We start from the raw sequence: 20,346 nt of genomic DNA, 5'->3' as shown, positions 1-20,346 counted from the left end.
CAACAGCAAACAGTATGCTAACTGAATTGATGATACATGGAGAAGTATAGTGAAAAAAAAATTAAAATACATGGTAAGAAACTTAATCCAATTAATTTGCATGAACTGAAGTTGTCTGATTCTCCAGGGCTCTACAAACACTCTGAGGCAACTAAAACTGCCTTGGGTCAATGTCTGCTATATGCCATTCCATATCATCACTCAGTGTATGGTTCTACTTCATAACCTTTATAATTCCTTGAAAAACATTAATGGGTGGAAGCATGTCATCCTTCTGCAGGCTGCTGTTCTAGATGTAAAGGAGCTTTGATACTTTGAAAAATCTTTGTGGCCTGAGAGCTACCATTTCACATGGTGGATTGGAGAAACTTGTCTGAACACACTTGAACTGAACAGACATGACAGTTGGCAGCAGGTTATTTAAAATATACCGACAGGATTTAAATCTTCCTTGCAACATTTTTCTCTTTTGCCTGGCTAGAAAACTTTCATTCCTGCCAGCCAAACATCCATTTTCCTTTGAAGTACTTCCTGAGAATTTAATTGCCCAGTAAATTGTAAAAAAAAACTTTCAAGTGTAGAACAGCCCTGAGAGACTCCAGAGGGAACAGCCTGTAATACTTAATTCATCTTTCCACAGTCAGTGAGGAGGACAGAGTTGTCCTCCAGTCATAAAAATCAATTTTTGGACAAAGTTCACTGAGCAAAATACAGTCATATACAAGAGGTAGAAGCTCACATCATTCTCAGTGGAATCTGAAGTCCCACTGGAGCAATACTCTGGAGAACTGGGATATTCAGATAATTATTGGATCTAGTGATATAGGCACTACAACTCAAAATGTTTGATATTTCAAAATGTTTTTCTTTGACAATTTAAACTACTACAGTAGTAGTTTAAACTGGTTCAAGTTAGTAAGGTTCAAATGATGACACAACATAAGAAACACAGTGAAGAAGAACATTAGGTTACTAAATAATTTTTTTTAGTAACTGAAACTATGTCAGAGTCTCAGTTTAAAACCTTCAGAAAGTAAATAATTGTCAACAATGAAACAAAAGGACGCAAAATTCTTCCAAATAAGGAAATATGAAGGTTAAAATGGAGTAATTTCTTTTTAGAGAAAATGCCAAATAACTTTAAAAAAATCCTAAACGTGCTAACTTCATTTCACAATATTGTAACCTATGTACTTCATGGAGTTCTGGAAACTCTGTTACCTGTCAGGAAAATGTAAATTGAGGTAATACTGAGATGCAGTAATGCCTAGCATGGTATGAATATTCTATCTGGTTTTTGTTGTTTGGAAACAAGTGTTTTACCAAGAAAAAAGTTTATGCTAGACTACAGGCTATTAATCACTCATGAGACACTTTATTATTAAGATTTTAGTGAATATTTTTTATATTGTCAATTCAGAAGACTCAAGACTTATAAATATTAGATATTCAGGCCTGCTAATGATGTTGGAATACATTACCATGACGGGCTACTTTTATTAGCATTATTTAATTTTTAATTAAAAATAAGCTTTAAGAACCATAGTGAATCTAAATTGTTATGTTAAAGATTGATCTGACCTGCTTGCAGAGGCACATGTGATGCAGTCAGTGAAGGAGTAGTTGGGGTACGCCAACAGTGCTCCCTCTGAAGCAAGAGACACTAAAGGTGCTTCTCCTCTGTCCCTGCTGAGCCTCTTAATTGCAAATATGCTAAATTCCTCTACTGAAGAACAAAAGAGTCACATGGACAACTGTTCTGAGATCAGGTACCAGCCTCATCCTCCTCTGAAGACAAGGGTCAGTGAGGAATTAATTCTGGGTGACACACATACAGCATCATGGAGCAGTGCAGGGCTTAAAGAACAAATTCAGCTTCCGCCTTGTTACTCTGAACAATTCTGTAAGTTTCAGGAGATTAAAATAAATTTTCAGTTTATTCAGGAGTAACTGAGTCTCAGAAATCAGAAGCAACTCAGACCCCCGTGAATGAACTGGTATGTTTTCCTAGAGATATCTCAACAAAATACCCACTCTTTGCCTTTAGTCTTTCTATCTAAAGCACAGATCTAGATTTGCTAGCCTATAACATCCTCAGCTTTTTAGAAATAAATCCTTACATTCAAGATACCTCTTCATGTGTTACCAATTTGTAACACTGATAACATGAACGTCTTATTGCAGAGATGAACATGTAACTCAATCAATAAGCACAAATGACTCAATGTTTTTAGAATGTGATTTTCTTGGTACAAATAATGCAAAAATAAAATGAAGTGCTACATTGTATCATTGACTTAAATATTCACATGAATTTAGACATAACACACTCCTGATGCAAAACACTAGAAAAATATTCAGATTGATTAAGGGTTATCTAGACTCCTCTACAAAAAGACATCAGCCTTCAATAAAGTCCTCCAGATATTAAAATACACCACATTTGCTGCCTTTATTACACTCATTACATTTTTCTGATGCATAAATCTATCCAGATTATCCCATAATATTATGTCTGCTCATTATATTTACTACCTCTTCTATAAATTTATAATAAAACCAAGAATTTGCATCTTCTCTTTTTCCTTTATTGTAAACAGTTATAAAAAAATAGTGACTTAAAAACAAACTTATCCCTCTCCATGTTGAACTGTTATCCTTTGTCCTGTAGTGCTGTAATCTGTTCTAGTGGTCTTCTCCTAACTGACTTTTTAAGATCATCTTTTGTGTCATCAGTTTTTCTGAAATTATTATGTCCTTTATTTTCAGCTTGTTCATTTACTACACACTACTGAAACTGTGAGCATGGGTTTACATCTTAGTTTTTCATAATGTATTGAGTCAGGGTGGTGCTCAGGCTTTGTTATATTCCTAATGCCAATTCCTAAAAACACAGGGGAAGGGGGACTGGCAGAATATTCACTGATAGACTTCTTTGAGGTGCACTACAAAAAGTCAAGAGGTGGCAGTGAGAAGTTACAGCAACAAAATGTTCTATCAGACTTAAATAAGGAATTTCCCAGGTAGAGCTGGTAAGGATATACTACATTGCCCAAGGAGACTGCAGAATCTCAGTCCTTGGAGATTTTTAAAACGGAATGGGACAAAGTCCTGAATAATCTGTTCTGACTCTATAGTTTCCCTTGCTTTAAAGAGGAAGTTGGAGTGCAAGACTTTCAGGTTCACCAGAAGACCGCAAAAACTAAATTACTTTATTATTCTACTAATTGCATAGCTTGAAGACTCTTTAAAGATCAGTTTATATATTTGCCTTACAGAGTAACTGCAGTAAGTAAAAGCATGTGTAAAAGTTTCACCTAAGCTTTCACCGAAGCATCATTATTTTATGAGGGGAGAAGTTATTGACAAAACTATATGCACTTCATGTCTTCCAAAGTTGAGGAGGGCTTAAGTCACAACTGAAATTTATATGTACTTGCATAAAAAAAAAAAAATCTCCATTTGGAGCTTAAAAATTGTGTCAGATTTATAAGTGTTACTGTTTTATTACCTCTCCTCTATTTCCCCTCCATGCTTCTTTATAAAACAAAGATACGCCCAAACTGGTATTAATGTATTGATTAAGAGAAAAGAAGATGTAATCTAGTAGTTGTTCTGTAATTAAAGCAGAATCAGCTACAGGGAGTACTGTCAACTGTTGGGAAGCTTGCAACTTGCTTTTGGTTCTCTTTCTATCTATGACATACTCAGAAGATATTTGATTTTATCACTTTAGAAGTATGTAACTGACTTCACAACATTTAAAATGGTTTTAATTGCTCTTCTTACTGATCCAGAAAGTTTCAAGTAAGTTTTCAGTGGTGAAGCGTTTACAAACTAAGGAAGGCTTGCATACTACTAGTCCTGTTTTCTTTCTAAGCTTGTACACTCAACAGTATATTTTAAAATAAATCTATTGAACTTCAAGCACTCCTAAAAGCTAAACTTTGAAAGACACAAAAAGTGAGTTACGGATCTCTGGAAAGCAAAGTTTCAAGATCATTTGGGCATACTGAGCTCACTCTGGTGCAAACAGGAGGCTCCTTCTGAACGTCAAGGAAACAGTGGTTTTACTGTGAGGGTGACCAGATGATCTCCAGAGGTCCCCTCCAAGTTCAGCCATTACATGATCTGCTAACCATGCATTTTGTTACAAATGTACAAACATTTGGAAATAAATACCGCTAACTGAAAAACCATTTTAACGGTGCATAGAAATACTTAATTCTGATAAAAGAATCCTGGATAGTAACAGCAAGGTATGTTCATTTGTTTGTCAAAGATCTTTATTAGTTCTAGCTTTTTCCCATAGTTTCAATATCAAGAAGCAACACTAATGAAGTACTTCTCCTAAAGCTGTCCACTTCATACTAGCAACAGTATATTTCAAAATGGACAAAACCACTGAGAATGGGGGAAATAAGGTTTTGACAGAAAGAATTATTCTAATTTGATCGAGAGAACTGGAAAAAGAACAGTTGAAAAAAGCAGTGAAATTCATAGGCTGAAGTTCCACAAACAAATGTTTCTACAGCAGCTCACTGACCTCTTATTCCCCCTCATTTCTAATTACTGCCACTTTCCCTACTCCTCATTAGCACTTATGCACCAACTCTTTTTTTTGCTTGCACAAAAAAGTACAAGTAGATGAGTTGAATTTCAAAAGAATTAAAATTACCTATCAAAAATCATGTTTCTTTTTAATTGGATGAATTTCCATTGATTAAACAACTACACCGTTAATTTCACTGAAAATGCACCTGAAATGAGGTGGAATATCTCCATATCTTAAATACTTCTGCTTGCTGCCTTCTACATTTCACAGTCAGTCAGAATATTAGTGGAGGCATAAGCAGCAAAGAACAAAAATATGGCACTCAAATATATTCTGAAGATCTTTTGCTTTTCTTGCAGGAAGTTGAAAGTTCAGAAAACTTTCGAAGACACAGAAAAAAACTGAAGAAAACCTGGTTTAATGTTTCTTTTTATTTCTATCCTACCCCTCCTCTGTTAAAAAAAAAGTTATAAAACGTTTATTTTTGCCATCTGTGGTTGCATGCATAATTACCACAGAAACACAATAATGTAGGAGTATGACTTTTATCCTGCATAAGTCATCGGCAAAAGTTCTTGTAAAAAGACTCTATACATCAGTAGTTGAGCAACTGAGGATTATGTATTTTCTTTACATGCTGTCCTTTTTTAGCATATTTGAAAAACACATAGTTAGACAGCTAAAAAAGGAACAAGTGATGAAAGTGGTCCATTTAATTTAAATATGAGGAAATCAGAGATTATAAAGCGAGAAAAAAAGCTGGGCAAAACCTAATGTTTTATATGACCATTAAAATTATTCTAGAAACCATACACTTACTACATTCGGGCAGGTTTCAATAGAACTAAAGTGGCTGTGACCCCTAAATAAGTTACAGCTACTTCTGTTTAAACTCTTTTTAGCTGTAAACAAATTTATGAAACCAGTTTATTATCACTAAATAAAAGCTTGGGGAGGCATTTTTTAATATAAATAAATTCATGTTTCTTCACAAATTAAACTAGCAGATTTCCTTTTATACAGTCTTTCATTTTCCAATCTGTTAAAAAGGTCTCGGACTTCTAGAGGGAATTTCTGTCACTTAAAATACTTATATTTTCAGTCTTGCATAAGAAACTCTTTTCATCTTTTCTTTGCTAATGTTAAGAAACTACAGATCATTGAAATATGCTTCCCTTTTTCAGATGATTTCTCCTATCAAGTTTCCTAAATTTAACTAGATGATATACCAGTCTTGTTAGAATGAGGGCATTTTTCACAATAAATTTTTAGAAGAAATAATATAAATCTGAAAAATTGTACTCCTGTTATTATAAATAATTCCTCTGATTCCTACCAATTCATTTCCTTTCTTCTGTTTGTTTATCTTAGAGCAAACAGCTGTGAGACGCTGTGTCAAACCTTTTTTTCCTCTTTATTTTTCACTTCTGTCAGCAGGGTTTTTTGTTAGTAAGGACAGTGAGGAACACAGTTGCTGTAATGTTGACAGTAGCTACCTAGCTGACTTCCCACCACTTAAAATATTTTCAACATTGACTAAGTTTAAATAACTCTCTTTACACTTTTAAATATACACCACTGAAAAAGCCTTATTTTAGAAATACACATTCAAGTCAGCCAAAGCAAAAGTGACAATATTGTTTTAAACAAATGTCGAATGGGGGAGACATTGATTTCTCAGAGTAACCCTGCCAGCAGCACCTGCTGGGACTGAGATACTCTGGGCAGAACAGAGCGGCTAATGGCTGGCACGGTGGGTGACAGAAGAGCAGCAGATGTTGTTTATCTTGACTTTTGCAAGGCTTTTGACACTGTCTCCCATAAAATCCCCACAGACAAACAGAAATGGACAGTGAGATGGGCTGAAATCTGGTTGAACTGCTGGGCTCAAAGGGTTGCAATCAACATGAAGTCCAGTTAGAGAAAAGAGTACAGAACCATGCTGCTGGTGGACCCCAGGGATCAGCACTACGGCCAGTACCTTTTAACCACTTTACTAATGACTCTCAGCACTCTCAGTGCACTCTCAGTGCACTCTCAGCAAGTTTCCTGATGACACCAAATGGAAGGAGTGGCTGATGCACCAGCTGGTTGCACTGGCATTCAGATGGACCTTGAAAAGCCTAAGGCATAAACCAAAAGGAATACTATGAAGTTCAACAAAGGAAAACACAAAGTCCTGCACCTAGGGAGGCATAACCCCAAGCACCAGAACAGAATGAGGGATGATCAGCTGGGAAGTGGTTTTGCAAAAGGAACACCTGGGGGTCCTGGTGGGTTCCAAATAGATCATGAGCCAGCAGCGTACCCTTGAAGCAAGGAAGGCCAGCAGTATCTTGTGCTGCATTAGGAAAAAATGTTGCCAGTAGGTCAAGGGAGATGATCCTTCCCCTCCACTCAGCACTGCTGAGACACGTCTGGAGGGCTATGTCCACTCATGGCCTCCCCACTACAAGCAAAACATAAGCATCCTATAAAGTAGTCCAGTGTAGGACTGCCAAGACGATTAAGGGATTGGAGCATCTGACGTGGTGAGACTGAAAGCACTGGGACTCTAGCCTGGAAAAGGCTCCAGGAGATCTTATCAATGTGTAGAAATACCTGAGGAGGAAAGGGTAAACAACATTTCTCAGTGGTGCCCAGTAACACGGCAAAATGCAACGGGTACAAACTAAAACAGATTAAATTCTATCTGAACAAAAGAAAGCACTTTTTTACTCTATGGTTGCTCAAGTACTGGAAACAGCTGTCCAAGCAGCAAGCTGCTTTAGTTGATCCTGCTTTGAGTAGCGGAGGTGTTGGACTAGACAATCTCCAGACATCCTTTCCAACCCCAGGTATCCTATGGTTTTTTTGTGGAAGAGACAAAAGGACGGAAACTACATCTGAGTAATGTGGACTATGGACTTAATATCAGTTGTTTTCTATGCAAACACAAAGCCTTCAATAAGATGAAACAGTTCCCTTGTACATCGGTTGCTTGTGTCTGATTGCATTATATGAAATGAAGTTGTTTATCTGACTTAGGAAAAGTCTCATTGTGCAGATACCACAAAACAAGCTCTTTTTCTCTCCCATGCATTTCCTGATGGCCAAGCCTGTAGATCTAACCAGTATGAGAAATACCTAACATAGAGAATAAGACAATACATTTGCTTTCACCAGTCAAATAAATCACCTTATTCTCTATTGCAATGTCCATTTGTATCAGCAAACTTCCGCCACTTTAAGGGATTTCTTTGCCTCTCATCCAGTCAGTATTCAAGCAGTAAAGCTAGTTAAACCAAAACAGGGCAATGGGAAATCATCTTTCTCCTTTGATAAAGCCTATTCTCTCACATCAAAGTATTGACAGTTTTGTTTCACCACTGTAGGAAAAATGAGAGGAACCAAGAGAACGTCACAGAGAAAAGCTAGAACATCTCATTCATGAAGAGCAGGCACCTGTGCACTGACCCAATTAGGCATTCAAACACTTGTCACTTTGGAGTTGGCTGGTTGTCACTCATCCAAGTAGCCCCAGGGGATGTATTGTATGGTGGCATTCCCTGACAGGAGAACTGGAGCTATGGAGGCAATGAAGGCACAGTGATAGGGTGCCAGGATCCTGGTGAGTGAGAGCAGCCAGTAGCAAAGCCAAAGAACTTCAGAGCTTCCTTAACTTGATTACCATCCAAAAGCCCTTTCAGAGTCTTCAATGGTCATCTTTTTTTCAGAGCAATCTAGTTTAAAAAGCTTACAGTAACAGTCCTCTTTCTTCAAAGATATATTTAACTCTTAAGTGACTAACACAAGAACCGTTTCAGAAGAGATAAAAACCAACCAAACAAAATATCTGCATTTCAGGGAGAGGATGTACTAAATATTACTTTTAGTAACACTGTCAGCATTTAATTCAGAAGTCAAAACATTTAAGTGACCATCTCCTCCCTTCTCTGTTTTGAACATATTACTGATGCTTTCAGATGCTCTGTCTGCTAGACCACAAAAATGAGGGATAAAACACTCTGCAGCCACCCACGCCTACACACTACAAAAGACAGAAAAGGTCTGTTCTAGTAAACTACACACAATACTGTATTCAAGACCCCCAAATCATATTTGTAGTAAAAAAAAAACAACCAGATACTAAAATACAGATGACTATTCAGCAGCTACTACTCACTTCAAGTAAAGCTATCTCTGTTCTTACACTGAAAGAATTATGCAATTCAAACACAAGAGCAGGGAGGGGTTTGTAGGAGGATTGGAGTGGGGAGGGAAACAAAAGCTTACTTCAGAACTTCCAAAATGGGCATTTTAACCTTAGGACCTAAACCATGACAACAAAGACTTCAGAATGTCCCCATCACTAAATCTGTAATCTATGCTAGAAGAAAAAACTTCCAATTTTTTTGTACAATATTTCCCATTCCTTCCAAAGCCATTTTTCCAGACTCACTTTTTTACTAGTTGACTTGTCCTGACACCTGTTCTCTCCAGTAAGGAACATCAGACATGAGTAAGTCTACTTTCAATTATGTGAAGCTATGAAATACTTTTAGCTGCTTTTCTAGTTAACATATTTGATATGTGCCCTTGAGTTAAAAGCTGAGTTGAAATTAAAAAAATTATCTGAATCACTGACTGTTAACTCAAACAAACATGGAAATGCATGTAAATGCAGAACATATTATATGACTACTCTGGATAGTAATTAACAGAAACTAAATTGAAAGATAGAAATGTAACAGATAGAAACTTAATGTCAGTAGTTTGGGGTTTTTTTTCCCAGATAGCATGGGAAAATAAAATTTTGAGGGAAAAATTACCTTACCTTTGTACAAATAACTTCTGAGCAAGATGTCTATCCTTTTCCTTCTTTCTTATCCCCTGTATGACAGGTCTTTATGTCACTGCCTGAAAAAAATAATATAGAACCTGAAATATTCATAGAGGCCAATAATCACGTTCAACTGCTAAATTACAACAAATACTTCATATATGTCTTGATAAAGCCGCAATACTAAATACAGTTAAGTCAAGTGGAATAGTAGAATATATATGTTAGGCCAAAGAAAAAATAAGAAGCATTAAAAACAAAAGCAGCTCCCTAGGTTTCGAAATCATGTTCTGTGTTTAGGTCTCCAAAAATAGCCAGTTACATTAGATCAAATGGGAGCACCCATACAGTTATCCAGGCTCACTGTACCATCAGTGATAAACAGTCAGTGCTCCACAAAGCTTGAGCAAGCCAATAGAGAAGCCTAACCACATCTTTTCAATGTCCACTAACCCAACTTAAGGCATACTGGGTACCTCTGTCTCTTCAGGACTAAACACTTCAGTGCTCTTTGGGATACAGATGCCAAAGCTTCTAAAGATATCTACTGGAAGAGGTCATAGCAGCTGACAGCAAACCTCTATTGCAGGAAAAGCCTTTGGTCACAGAACTTGTCCGGAAAGAGAGAGGTTACTTATAGGCAACTTGTCATCTGTCTGATCTCACACTTTCTAGGAGATTATTTCATATTCTAGTGAAAGGATGGGACTGACAAACACCCCCTAATTTAAAAGCACAAGACAAAGAAAGAGGAAACAGCAGGAGAGGTTTGTTTTGAATTCAGCTGCTCCTTTCCTTCATTTATTCACAAGAACTGTGCACCCAATTCCTCTTGTCCCTTACTTTTTGTTACTTTAACTTATTTTAAACACATTCAGCATTTGGCTGAGAAGAAGGTTGCTTATCTTTCCATGGCAGTAATGCCTATTGTGGAGTTGAACTTTCAAGTGAGCAAGGTTCAAGCAGGATCAGTAATTTTGCAAGTGAACTTCAAAAATTTTCTAACTGAGGATTTCCCTTACAGTCTTTTAATTTTACAGCACATTTTGCTCACCTGCAAACTCAGCAATGCTTGCCATAATATGCAGTCCTTATTTCAGTGAACTGGTGCTGAACTGAAGCCAACAACAACAAATTAGCATCACTGCAGCACCTGTTATTGTGTGTACTGTACATAAAAGTCTATACATTTTACCTGTAGGATAGTAATTAAAGTTCCTTGTTTACTCTTAACTGCAGATTGGCACTGTTTTGTAAGGTAAACCAGGAGAAACTGCAATATCTCAGCTTACAGCAGTGATACAGGAAGATCAGTTTAATTTCCCATCAAATTGATAATTCAATCATACAATTTCTTTCTGTATACTTTTAAAAGCCTTTTACTGTTAATTTGGTCTGCCAGTAGGCAAAACCTTAACTGTTGACTAGAAACTAGAACTCTTGTAGTTTTTTTTTCCAGTAACAAACAACGCTTCTCATCAACTGATTTTTATCATGCTCTTTTCAAAACAACTTGTTGCTCTTACACAATAAAGTACTGGAAATAATACATTATCTTTGTAACCTCAGGAGTTTTGGCATATATAATTTATTTCACTGGAGTGAAATTCACTTTGGAGATTCACTCCATTGCCTTCATCTTTATTCCAGCACTCAAATTGCTTGCAACCCCCTGCATCTATATTCAGCTGGAACAGCTCCCTGCAAACCAGCAAGACCTTGACGAGCCAAAGTCAACACAGAACTTGCATTCAGCAGTGCTACATGCCTGGAACTCCTAATTGGCCACGGCACAGTCTGACAATGATCACACAGATCCTACTATATCCAGGTAACAGCTGCATCTACCCTGCCATTAACGCTGCTTCCTGGCTGGTTCAGTCCACCAACTCACTGTCTGCAAGACAAAACCAGAGCATGCTTCAGAGAACGTTCCAGCCCAAAAGAACCCTTCCAAACAACAGCATGGACAAGACTGCCTTAAGTTTTGACTTTCCACTCCAGACAGCCCTGCAATTCTCCCATGCCAGGCACTGCATCCTCAGTTGCAGCCTGCCCCTGCCTCCATGGGACACCCTGCAGCACCCCACGGATTTACAGTATTAGGCTGCACCATCGTAACGTTGATGGGCTGCAACACAGACCTCACCATTCTGGATACTCTGAACTAAAGGACACCAGCTACGTATTAGGGCTGCAGAAACACCACAGCACCCAGACAACACTCAGATCACAGCCAGTCTGCTTTTTCTAAAACATTAAAATGCAGATGCAGACCAGCCCTTGCCAACAAGTCTACCTTGATGACAGGAATTTGTCCCTGACTTGTTATTACCAGTAAAGAACATCTGTAGCCTCAAGGGTGTTGTTTAAAAGTTAGGCATGATCTGAACCCCAGGGATGACTTGTGTAAGACCTCACATAAAGCAGAAAACCACACCTCTGCTGACTGTGCAGGAAATCTTTTGCAGAATGCTAACACTCATTAAAAGAAGGGGAAAAACCTAATATGAAAGGAAAAATCAAGGAGGAGGGTAAAAAAAATGTTTTTTAAAATAGTCTGCAGATTAGAGGAAATATGTTTTAAAATTTATTAGATATATTTGGGGTCATGTAATCTGCTTAGCCACTAGCATATTGTGGAAATGCAAAAGCATACTTTTTACTTTTCTGCACTTGACATTATGTTACTGCATATTTATTAGTTTAAAAATTTGCAAAAGAACTACAATTTACATAGTATTGTTGCTTTTCTAGTAACAGCATTGAGAGACTTCAGGGAAGTTAAATTTAGAATAAGAAATACATAGGTCGCAATAAGTAACTATGCAAAAAGTTCAAATGTAAAAAATCCATTTTTATTTTATAATCTGATTGGCTAAATGGTTTTATATAAAATGTATTAAAAAATATTCCTTAAAATGTCAAGATATTTTTAATGTAGCCTTAAGAAGCCATAGTGAGACAATATGCAGCTTTCTCCTAAAATTAATAATATATCTATATACACATAAAATATAATTCAGTTTCTGTTTACTTTATAATACTGCAGAAAATTATTTAATATAAAATATTTGCTTTGTGACATATAAAATTCATTTAGTGTTTTTAAGCACAGTTTTATGCAATCCAGTACTTCAGAGCTCCATTGTTCACCCTCATATCCATTCTTTCAGAACTAAGGAGTAATGAGGAGCTCTCAGAAAAGGAGAAAACTACTGTGATTGGTTGATGAGGGCAGTGATCCATCTTGCTGTCATATCTTTCTTATTTCTGGGTGTGTTCAACCCCAGATGATTCTGACAAAGTAGCAATGGAAAAAAATATCCTGGAAATACAACAAAAGCAACTTTTTGGGTTTTCATTTCTGATACACACATCCTCATGAAGACATTTCCCAGGGAAAGTATTTCAGCCTAGATTATCCATAAGAACAATGCCCAAATTTTTACACACATTATACTAATCAAAACAGTCATGCCCTCCCTTCACGTATACAAATTATAACTGCATTGATTTCAATCCCTAGACTGTTAACTGAAGTCAAATGTTTCAGTATGTTACATGGAGTAGGTTTATTCTGTTCAGAGTTATAGCCTGCATTTCCTCATGCTACTTCATTCCAAATAAATCAAACTAACTAACACTATGATAGATAAATCTCAACTATGTAAGTGATTGAGAAGTACCAGAATAGAAAAGGGAACTTGGCCGTTACCTTGTGCATGTAGCTATACAGCTGTCTTGGTCCTCTTCCTTTTTTGGTGGGTTACTTTTTCCTTTCTTTCTGTTAGTGAGAGGTAAGAATTTGTACCATGCTCTCCTTCATGTTGCAAACTTGACAAAACTCTGCTGTTAAGCCCTGCTGTTGCTGGCCTGTGTGCAGAGGCACGTACAAAAGGAGCCGTTTCCAGCAGCCCATCGCTTTGTCCTCGGCCCTCCCAAGCTTCTGTGTGATCAGCACAGGCTTTGTGACCATACAATAGGGGTTAAACATTTCCCTGTATTTATATAAAAGCAGAGCTAAATCTGCTTAGCTGCATGAACCTTTTAATAAAATGATGCACATGCTACTAGGGCATTTTTCCATTTGTTTCTGTGTTTAAAAGTAATGTGATTCTATTAACAAAACAAAAAAATATATATGGTTTCTTTTCATTATATGCAGTGTATAAAGTATGCAGTTGGTAAAAACCAACATTAAGATTTGTATCCAGATCTTACCTTATCCACAATTTCCCTCTAAGCAACTACCTGTAACTTGCCTCTTAACTTAGAGCTATAGTTCAATTTTTTCTTTACATTCATTCTACTTGATGACTTGCCAGGGGGACAATCCTCTGGTGTCCATCAGTGGTGTCTGAGAGGCAGACCACTGCAAAAACTACAATATGTACTCAGTAGTGAAACTCCAGTGTAAAGAAGAAAATTTAAATGTACTGAGATACAAAAGAAAATATTTTAAAGAGTCAAATGTGCTTGCCTACAGTACTATAGACATGGATTTCACACACCATGTTAACCTCTGGACCACCTTTGCTTTCCAAGGAACTACCTTAAACAGTACAGAACGCTGCCATTTTTCACAACTCCTGAAGAAAGAAACCCTATTTAAAAACTGTTGTTTCTGTTCTGCCATAAGTCCATATTTTTCTTTTTTTTTTAAATTTTTTTTTTATTACTAGTATTTTCAAGTCCAGTTAAAACATTTCTACCTTTAAGGGCTTTTCATCTTTTTATACGTAACAGTAAGAATTCCATCAGACTTTATTAGCACCAGCATCAGTTCATAACAATAATCTCATCTGGTCCTCTGAAATTTGCTCTGTTTTCAAGTCTTATTAGAACAATGCTTTTCCTCACAAAAGCATGAGCTGTATTTAAGAATCTACTTCAAAGTAGACTGCCAGCAAGGTTCAATAATGACTACATCCACCTGAACTCTTAAACTTGCTGAAATAGAACCAGAGTATCCTAACTGAGCTCCCAAGTCACATATATGCTGCAATTCTAGAGCTGCCAACACTTAAGCTGAGGAGGACAAAAAAAATCTTAGAAAAACAGAAGTTACAATTGATTTTTTTATGTGAAAATTTAGCAACATTTCAAATAATACAGTGCTGATTAGGCAAAACCTCTGCCATTCAAGGTTATTGATCCTTAACTGCACACTTACAGCTGTATATTCAAATGACAACAGCTGACATGAATCTGTAAATAAGAAGTTACTTACCATGCCACCAATGGGGCAGAGTATTAATCTGTTATTTGTATTTAGCAACATTTAATTCTTGTTAAAGCTCAATTCTCAAAACCACTATTTTCATTGTTTCAATCATTCCTTCCAAAACAAAATGCCAGAAGAAAACAGGATTTCACTAACGCAGTAGCTTAACTATTTGTGCCCCTCTGCCATTGACAGCATATTATACCAGGAAATCAGCTAAAATATAACTGATTGACCAGAGTTTTTGTTTCACTGGGTTTAAGCAGAATATGTTCTCCAAAGTTTAGAGTTGAATGATGGAGGGGCTCATTTTATCATCTGATTGACCAAGCCTAATCAGAATTATTTCTGCACACTGCTTCACTACAGCTGTAGATTAAACACTAAATGCTCCAGAGGCCCACTCCCCTTCAGCTTCCCACTGTGATTCCCACTTTTCAGCCAGTAGCTACTCAGTGGGCTACTCAAAACATTCAAAAAATGGAGGTGTTATATTTAATGGACAGCTCAAAACTCATAGCAAAATCTGTTACTTGACTGTAAAGACAGCAGCTAGCATAATAAAACAGACTCTTTGTGGTGCAGACTTACAAAGAAGCCTTTCAACTTGTTCCCTTACTTCCCAATACATTTTTATTAGGAGAAGATTTTCAGTCACAGCAGCTATTTTTAGTTCAACAGAAATAATCATGTCTGCCTCTGTAAAGGTTCACTGAGATAAGCACGTTTTGCAATAATAATATTACCAGTGGCATCTTTTATTTCATCTTAGTACCATTTTAGCCTCAGGAAGCTTTAAACTAATATAACCATTAAGAACATCCTAGTGCAAAATTCATGTATTAACAAAACTACTTTTTAACCTCTTGAACTGTTTAAGCTAAAAATAACTGACGAGCACATACAGTACACAATTCCTTACTTTGAAATCTCCTTGTTAGAAAAGATGAAAAACAGATTCCAAGAAATATCTAGTAATTGTCTGATGATGTTAATTATTCATCCATCTCTTTTTTCATGCATTTTTGACCTTCCTTTTCAAACATCCTCAACTCTTTCCAGACATATGATAATGACTAGGAAAAGTAACAGACCATTTATCCTTTCTGAGGCCAAGCCATATTCTCATCAAAATTGAGCTAGTGCAATACTCAGATGAGATCTTGAAGCAGCTCAAGCTAACTTCGTTATGGAGTTCAACCCCAGACGCTCGCCTCAGACTTCGGTAGGTTGGACTGGGCAAACACATATGGAATCTGTAACTCTCAAAAGGCAGTGGGGTTCACAATTACCTAGGGAGGGGGCACAGGAAGACTCAAAAGATGCTTGTGCAGTTAGGGTAGGGCAGTGGAGAAGACAAAAAGGTTACAGTCATAGGACTCTAATAAAATGGGCTGGTTGTTCCACCTGTTATTTTGGACCCTAAATGTTTTAAAATCTTCTGTATGCCTAACAATTACAATTGAAGTCATGTAAATATTATTTTTAGAGTAAAGACTTAAGTATTGAAAGGTATACCATTAAGTCTCCTGGCATGTCCACTTGACTAGGACAGTATTTAAAGGATAATCACACCAGGACTAAGATTAGGCATGCTGGATGGTTTACTACTACTACTACTACTACTACTACTACTACTACTACTACTACTACTGTTTCGTTGTTTGAAAAGCAGCAGAGAAAACATTTCCATTTCTTACATGGGACTTGAGGGAATGCATAGCCGTGATTTGGCTTTGTTCCTTGTGCACGTTTTGATAAATTCATCTTCTCTTTCTCATGTTTTTGCATATACAAACGGATTTTTTTTCTTTTTCATTTGCCAGCTTCAATTTCCTTTTACTTCACCGGTAAAGTTTTCAGTGATCATAATTTTGTGTGCAAAAGTTTCCAGTTTCTTTATGAAAAATGCCTTTACAATTACAGAGTCTGAAAATATCTTAAAGTGCAGACTACTTTCAAAAAGATAGCTTCATAGGCATAGCAAGATATGCAAGATGACTATTCACTGTCACCTGTGTATCCTTATCCCAAAAACTCACTCCAGCTATTTGGGTTGGGAGGTGAATTGTAAAGATTATCTAATAAGCAAAGTGATATTACAAAGAAAAATTGTGAAGAGCAGGATCCTCTAAGGATTATAGAATTTGTTTATTTACTTTAAAGCTTCATCATAACCACTTCTACTGGTTTTAGATGTTACCACTGAAATTTCATGGACTTACTGTTGCTCTCTCAATAATTTATTCCTTTTGTGGGTTCTTTTTCCTACAAGCATTCAGGATGCTCTCTACCAGAACACGGCCAGTTATTCCTTACTAGTCACCAGCAGACCACAGTAGGGAAAGTAGGTTAAGTAATTTTTAACTAGACTTGAATAACTATTCTTTGTTCCAAAAAGACTGTAGCATATACACCCTGATTATCATTCTTAGGCTTCTCTGTCTCTTTTCTACATTTTCTTGATGCTCACTGTACCAGCCAAAGCTGGCTATTTGCCAGCTACAGAAAATCACTTTTCGAACACTTTGGTGATGCAGACTCATACAGGTTCCATTTCTCTGAATCTTTTACAGGGAAAGACTTTGTTTGCACACATAAGCTGTTAATCACAGAGAAGTTGCCAAGGAGAGTGAGGTTTCCCAGAAATGACTCCAGCACAGCTGACTGAGAAGCATCCTCTTCAATAACTCAAGGTTCATTCACTTTATTATTTTACCAGCACATACAGCTTAGTATTGTACATAGGCTTTCTTTCTCTTTTCATGTTACTTTTTGATGAGGATGTTCCATAATAAGATTCACAGCATTAACTTTAATTATACTAAGATTTTCTCTAGTACTGTTCTCCATCCCTTTTCACAGAGGAACAAATGCTTTGCACTTCCTCTCTGTGCACAATGAGTGTCCTTGACACTAAAGCAGTTTAAATACATGGATCACAGAGATGCAGTGTAAATGTAGACAAATGTACACTTCCCAGCCTCAGGATGAGGAGATTTATCAGCAGCTAGAAAACCAATTGCAGCTTCAGAAACAAAATAGATCTGCTGATGCTGCAGTGCCTGTAGGCAACCAAGGAAGAAGTTACTGAAACTAAACACATCTAGTGCATAGCCTAAATGAATTTGCATCAACTACACACACACACACACACAAATTGAACAGAATCAAGCCTGAGGGAGAATGGGAAAAGGATAGAAGGAAAAAGATGACAGCTACAAAGTGAGGTTAGAATCTTGATTCTGCAAACATCCCAAAACAACCAAACAGGAACACAAAAACCAAAAAACCATCCATCCAGACAAGCAAACAAAAAACCCCAAGAAGAGAGAATCAAGATTCTGGCATATGCACTTTTTAATCCATGCTCAAGGGAAGGAAAAAAATTAATAAAATTGAGTCTTCTTTGGATGCAGAAATCTTCTTTGAGACACTTCAGCTTGGTAAGGTACGTGTTGTTTGAACATCTACATCTGATATCCATGCTGTATCTGAGGCCACAGTACCCAGAGAGGATCTGCTTGGAATAGAACAGGGCCTTGTTCAGCTATTCGAAAGGGAAAAGTTGCACATTGTTCATAAATGCACTTCTGGGCATCATCGTCCACGAACTTTCATTTCAAACCTTCTGTTTCTGAGGTTGAACATCTATGCTATTAACACACACGAAACTGGTTTTAGGTTTAAGTTCTTTAAACATTGCTGAGCCCTTTCATACTATACAATTAAGATTTTAAGGTCTCGATTTTAAAAATCTTTTTGCCAATCTTCTGATAGGTCAATTAATTTTGATGACTACTGATCTGGAAGGAATTTCAACTGTTGACCTGGATATGAAAAAAAAAAAATAAAAAAAATCAAAGGCTTGAAACCATTCCTTCCTGCAGTCCAGTTTGAACTACATTTGATTTTAAATACATCTGAATAACTTGGCATTACTTATGGAAAGAGGACATTTCATATTTTTCTTTGTAATTATACCTGCCGATTTCAAAGATATGTCTCTAGATGTGCCACTCATATCTGCACAAAGACTACATGGCATTAATACTTTGTAAGTTGTCAAATGATTTAGTGTAGCAACTAACTTCTCTGAGTCAGTGTTGCGTGAATAGAGTAAATATTTCATTTTTACAATACCCACTGAAGGGGCGACAAGCAATAGCCACAAAGGCATAATGGCTTCTTTACATCTGCAACAACAAAAAGTTGAAGTATTTGTATTTCCTTTAAAGACAGTAAAACTACAGAGGCAATAGAGGCAATAGTGGTCAACTGAACAATAAAATCATACACTCAAAAGATAGTTTCAGTAAGAAAATATAATATGCAAATACTAGCAGTAGGGAAAGAAAGTAGTAGGTTGGTTAAGATATACAAAAAGACCAAAGAGGGTATGATTCATGTAGAAATAAAGTCATTATTAAAATGTTTTAATATGGAATTTTTACTAACATAATTAATATCAGATTCATTATATACAAATTCCCACACATCGAAATTCACAGAAGGCTCAGTTTTTGATTTGCATGGACTGCATGATTTTGTGTTCTCTACAGTAAGGAATTAAACACTCACACACATACAAAAATGGGCTTTATCACTAAAAACCCCAAAGCAGTCATGCCCTTCATATTTTTGTCCTTACTTTGCACATTTGTCAAATGACTTCTTACTGGAAAAGAAAAAAAAAAAAAAAAGGCACCTAGAAGTCTCCCCAAGAACCTGACCTTTGCAGACACCTGTTTTCAAACAGGCTGATAAACAGCAGATGCACCTCTCTTTTCCTAGCAGCTTGAGAAGAAAGGTGTTTGGAATCATTTCTGCACCTAGGAGGCTGGAGTTGCCAACCATCCAGTTCGGTTATTTAGTATTTGCCTTCCGTACAGCAAATCTGGTTTGAATCAGCCAGAACTGCTGCAGAGACAGCTGCAGCAGATGGAAAAATGGCACAGCTGTAACTGTGACACCTACAAGTACAGTTTGTTGGATTACCTCCGGAGGCGGTAATAACACAGTCTTGTCCTTTCATTAGAAATGTATAACAAGAGTCCAAAGGTATCAAATTATTTTACTTTCCAATTGCAGAAGGAGGAATATAATTTACATATAATTTCTTTATTTAAATATAAACCATTTAAAGAACTTTTTGTTTACCAAATTGCATGCCATATGCAGAATTGCAAATTAGCTACCTGTTTTACAAACCCAGTGGAGATCTCCATCCCTAGGACAGGTTTTACTTCTACAAGAGGTTGCAGCTCCGGTTTCCAGATGACTATAGCCAGGAAACCAATGCATTTCCAGCAGGTGACTGACATAACAGAAATGTGTTGTGTTCCCCTCTAAAAGTGCAGATAACACATGTCCCTAACAAATGCAGCCTCAAGACTCAAAGGTGGATGTGTTTACAACATATATGGTAATCAAATATGAACTTTGAAAGTGGGAGGGTTGCCTTTGAGGGGCTTCTAAGGACATGAAAATTAATGCTATTTTATTCAGTATACTGGTATTAGTCACTATTTTGACACACAAAGAAAATCATAAAATGAATCTGGGAATACCCCAGTGAAGCCTGAACATTCACTCATCATATGGTCTCCCAATTTACTTCTCTGTCTGTACTGGACACCTCTCCAAAATAACAAAGCCCCCAGTTCCAATGAGTTCTTCCCAGCAACCTTCAAGTATTTTTCTAACTTCACTATTTACTGGAAAAGTCAAACTTGGAACTTT

The 20,346-nt window shown here is 36.8% G+C and overlaps 1 protein-coding gene across 37 annotated transcripts in view; it reads right to left on the bottom strand.

Moving 5' to 3' along the window:
- NRCAM (neuronal cell adhesion molecule) overlaps positions 1 to 20,346 on the bottom strand; it is a 156,019-nt gene that overhangs the window by 99,947 nt on the left and 35,726 nt on the right. For 36 of the 37 annotated variants that reach the window (XM_032687356.1, XM_032687357.1, XM_032687363.1 and 33 more), the window contains exon 3: positions 9,372 to 9,454. The exons of the other annotated variant lie outside the window; for it this stretch is intronic. The gene's annotated coding sequence lies outside the window, so the exon portion shown is untranslated. The remainder of the gene's footprint in view (positions 1 to 9,371; positions 9,455 to 20,346) is intronic. 37 annotated transcript variants of the gene reach the window in all.

The sequence above is a fragment of the Chiroxiphia lanceolata genome, chromosome 5 (genome assembly GCF_009829145.1).
Source record: "Chiroxiphia lanceolata isolate bChiLan1 chromosome 5, bChiLan1.pri, whole genome shotgun sequence".
Lineage (NCBI taxonomy): Eukaryota > Metazoa > Chordata > Aves > Passeriformes > Pipridae > Chiroxiphia > Chiroxiphia lanceolata.
Note: the sequence above shows the minus strand (reverse complement) of the source record. Positions and strands in the feature narration are given on the sequence as shown.